The following is a 4,895-nucleotide window of genomic DNA, read 5'->3' on the forward strand; positions in this document are numbered from 1 at the left end:
CAGGGAAGACAGAATTTAGAAATGTCAGGGGTAAAATATAAATACATGCAAAGTGGAAATAGTCTTTCCTCTTTCACATAACTGCATAATAGCTCAAAATAGCCTGTGCAGAGTTGTGTATGGTTGTCAACTGCTTTAGGGATTTGCATAGCTTCCTCATACAATGTGGTGTCTTAAGTGTGTCCAGCCCTACCCGATTAATAACAAACATCAGCTCGTTTGTTTTCTTCTGGGTTCTGGATCTCTGTCTGGTGCAACGCACTCCCATTAGTGGAGGTGTTCATTTAGGGTTAAAAGAAGAGAAGACTCTGCAGATCTTGCAAAAACTTAGTGCACTACTTCTAAAATTAGAGCTTTTTTCCCCCAGTATAAACCCACTTAAACCAAACATTCTGTGAAAAAGTGTTTTGTGGATGGGCTGTGAGTGCCCGCTTGAGATACCAGAGGGAAAACATGTGGAGCTGACACTTGCCACAGAATATTTTCTTTTTTTTTTTCGTTGGAAGTGAATGTGTCATATTATTGAGATCATCTAGAGTTAATTTGAATTAGAAAAACCCAGTTGTGGATTACAGTTTAAATGAATTTAGCAGCGTAAATATACACTGGAAAAGGAAAAAACCAAACCAAAACAAAACAAAAACCAAAACCCTAAATCCAGAAAGTAATAGATCTTAAATGAAACTATATAACATAATTAAGTGTTAGCTTCTGACTTAGCCTCCTCTTTACTGTTTCTTCCTTCATGTAGTAGGGACCTGATACAGGAGGGCTGAGCATTCATGATTGCTACTGGAATTGGTAACCGAACTGTTAGTGTAGCTTGGATCAAATCTGTAGTACACAGGCTTCATCTACATTGTCTTTTTTATTTTCATACAGTAAGCACAGGAGAAAACATTTGCTTTTTTGGCTTGGCATATCTTTAATTGTGTATGAATTTCTATGCATTTTACAATAGTAAAATAGCGATTTGTGCTTAGAAGTTTGTCTATTTAAATGCAGAAAAATGCTTTGTAATTAGATAATATGGCAAATATGGCAAAATATTACCCTAGTATATTTAAGCTCATTTTCCAGCATGATGTTTTTTCACCCCAAACTCCAGAAATTTCCGAAGTAAAGCATGTTACTAGGTTCATACGTACTTATGCATGCAGTTTTATGCCCCAGTTCAGGTGATCTCATTTTTCTTGCCTGGCACTGTTAGCATACAGACTTAATTAGTTTGGACATAACATGGAAAAGAATGAGGTGAAACAGACCTGAGATGGGTTTCAAGAGACAGAAACATTACATCTTTCCAAACCCCATCCTGACTTCACGACTGTTGTCTCTTTCAGGAAGGTGTCACTCCCTGCTGATTCAGACTTTATGCTGCCAGTGAAGTGGGAAGGTGTCCCCAGCTGGAACAGCAGTCAGTGCCTTACAAATCCTAGAAAATCAAGTATTGGAAAGCTCTTATCAGTCTGTGGATGCAATACCTGGACATTCCCACTTCCATTATTGTGGGGCTTCCCAGTGATATTCCAGGGTTTAATTTTCACTTTCTTTGTGTGACCTTGAATGAAACCTTTCTGTGGGAATGCTTTCTCAATACACCTATGCTGAGTATGAAATATCAGAGGTGACAGAGGGGTCTGCAAGTGCCTGAGTTACTGCATCTTTGCTGGTTAATGTTTGTCAGCTGTGTAGTGATGACTGATAACTGTCAGCCAAGCAAAGCCTGGAGTCTTAAATCATTGTGGTGGTTGCAGTGTGGTGGCTTGCCCTAAAGCCCATAGTTATGAAGGTGGGACAACTATGGTAGGTGGGCATAGCAGGGGGGAAAAAAAAAAAAAAAGCAAGACCAGGGTTACTGGGACAGTGATCTTAATTAAGCTGTTGCTTTTGTGAAAGGGTATTGAGAAAGAATTTGGAGACCACTGTGATAGCCTGGTGGTATTATTTTTGCAGAGCTCCTCCAAACCTGAGAGGATGGGTGGGTGGAGGAGGCAAGATCTGAAGGTACACGTTTGAAAGATCATTAGCTTTGAGAGGGGTGTGATTAATTTCCTGAGTTTTTGCATCTGAGTCACAAGGCACACACTGGTGAGCAATAAGAAACAGTAAGCAGCATCCTCAAGTAGTGTTCTCAGAATGGATTTGCGGCTAAGGGGTTTTTCTGGTTAGGTTTTTTTGGTTTGCTCACTTTGACTGTTTGGCCAGCTTTTTATCCTTGTATTTACATGAACCAAACCACATTGTTTGTTTTGGAAACTGAGCACCCCAGGCAGGTGGGCTGCTGTGAACAAGGGCTTTCCCGAAACTCAGTGCAGGAACCCTAACTTCATTAGAAGGCACAGTTTGGCATCAGGGCCAAGCTGATCTAAAGTCTTGCAGTCAGCAGAAGGGGAGATACTGCTGTATTCCCAGTGGCTGACCAGCTCCTGTGGCTCCCCTGATGTATGTGTGCAGCAGGCACATTTTAAATCCTGCTCCTGAAAATCTCTTAGTCTTAGTATAAGTCTTATAAAATATCAGTGCAACTTGGGCTTCTGAGACCCCTAGTATTTTTGAAGGTGTTTTCCTGCAGCACATCTTACTTCTTCCTCAATTAGGTGATCCACTGTATACCTGAGGGGGATGGAGCTGAATCCTGCATCTAGTACACACCACCAACTCCTGGTCAGTAATAAACTGCACACATAAGGAGCGCAGGACAGACCTCGTGCGGGTGCAGATTAATTATTCAGCTCCTCTGGAGCATAGAGCCTTTGATTGGGCTCTAAACGTGGCTGTGTGACTTATGAAAAGATTAATTTGTTATAGCTGATGACAATGATGAGTTTGTGTATACACATATCTCCTGTTGTTCAGTTGAAATGTTCAGCATTTTATTGTCTTTTATTTTCTTGGGGAGAGATATTCCACCCCTAACCCAAGTTGAGGTTTTTTGGTTAAAAAAATACCCATCTGTATATGTGAATAATATGGATTTGTGTTATTGAAAAGAAAAACAAATATAGCAGGGCTCCTGATATATTAGATGCAAACAGAAGGAGAATCAGGTGTTCAGTGCAAATATCCTCTGAAATAATAAACAAATGTTTTGTATAAATAACATCTCATTAAGTAATAACATAAGGCCAAACGTTTCAGTTCATGGCTTATGTTGAAAAATACAGCATGGAATGACTGAGTCAGGCAGCCTGACGCTTGGGAATGGGATCATTTGTTTTGTGCGGTTTTGGGTTTCAGAAGGAGGTCTGCCTGCTGCTGACAGGATGGTGCTTTTTTTAAAATTTGGTTTGCACATAGGGTTCTGGAAAGTCAGAGGGGTATTGTGAGGGGGTATTGCCAAAGTGTGTAATAAACAAAAGCAAGTAAATTGATGGGAAGCTGTTCATTCATCACGTGGCAGGAGTTGTAGCATAACTTTCCTTTTGTTGTTAGATCATCAATGACAAAACCTATGCGTGACAGGACAACCAAGTTTGTAGTGGCTTGGTAATAATTTGCTGTTGGATCAGATGGCTGTAGATGGGGGCAGAAGTGGAATCAACATGCTTCTTGTTTGAGCAAGCAGGGAAGAAATGGGGAGATGAGAAACAGGGGTGCAGGGGACTTGGTAGTGGCATACCTGTTTCTCAGCCATATGCTGTTTGTTGTTCCTTTTGCTTAGGAAGGATGCTGTGCCCCTGAAATCAAAAGGAGGAGGGGAAGGAAACAAGAAACTTCATAATCTTCAGGCAGTTTTACACAAGAGAAAGTAGCTGAAGGACAGGTTGTGAATGATGTCAGACTCTTGTGTCTGTAGGGCTGCAGAAATCACTGTGATTTACACAGTCCTGGGGCGTTTCTTGTTTTTGTTCTTTTTGCTATTTCCCTTTCTTATTAAACATAGTGTCTTCTTGGCTTTGCTTTTACATTGCCCTGCTTTGCACAGAATCTCACCTTTTGCTCATCATTCAGCAGCTGTTTCCACATAGCTTAGCATTTCTACCCTGAACACTGCACAGTAGTGTTTTCCTGCCTTAAGAGTGTTTTTTTCCTTTGTAGTTTATTCTTCTTTGTGAAAGAATACAGAACTCTTGACCTAAGTGCAGATGAATGTTGCCTTACTTCATAATAACCTTGCAGTTTGGCTGGGTTCACAAATACTCAGAAAGGTTGAGGAGGAGCCTCATGCTTGTATGTAGATGACTGTGCCCCAAGTAGTGTCCTTCGTGTGTTGAGTTCTCAGTAGGGCTGTGCTATAGAAGACCAAGTGGTGTTAGTTTTTTGATGCTTACAAGTGCTCTTTTGCCTAGGAAGTGTCCCCAGACTCTTTCTGTGGCACCAAGACCATCACAGGCTGGAAGGGGGTCCCTCCACTTGAAGCTTGCTTCTGCTGCACTACTTCTTGTAAAGCTGGAGGGGTTGCTTCTAGTCAGCTGGCCTGCCTTATCTCTGTGGAGAGTGCTTTTTGTAGTCTCTCATATGGAGAACAAGATTTAATGGTGTCTCCTTGGGGCCTGTGACTGTGATGCAGGGAGTTACTGCTGAGGGAGATGCTTGTGGCAGCAGCACCATGAGAGCTGGGCAGTGAATGAATTGGGATTCAAGCATTACATTGGGTTGTTGTGAAATAGCTGCTGCTTCTGAGTTAGCTCATGGAATTGCAGATACAGCTGAGAAGCTAAGAAGACAGTGGAAAAAGAAGATGAGACAATTTGAAGTGCTTTAGATAAACATGTCAACCTCTGCGGTCAGCAGGATTGGGCACTTTGTGTGCGTAACGTACCATCCGACATAAAGCTAAGCTGGATTTTCTAGGAGCAACACAGTATAATGTCCAACCAAAAGACTAGCCCTGCTGCAGGTGGTGATAGAGCCACCGAGGTTGGATTCTGCCTCCACCTGCACCCACCGTG

Source organism: Athene cunicularia (genome assembly GCF_003259725.1).
Source record: "Athene cunicularia isolate RWA chromosome 5 unlocalized genomic scaffold, athCun1 chr5_part2, whole genome shotgun sequence".
NCBI classification, from domain to species: Eukaryota; Metazoa; Chordata; class Aves; order Strigiformes; family Strigidae; genus Athene; species Athene cunicularia.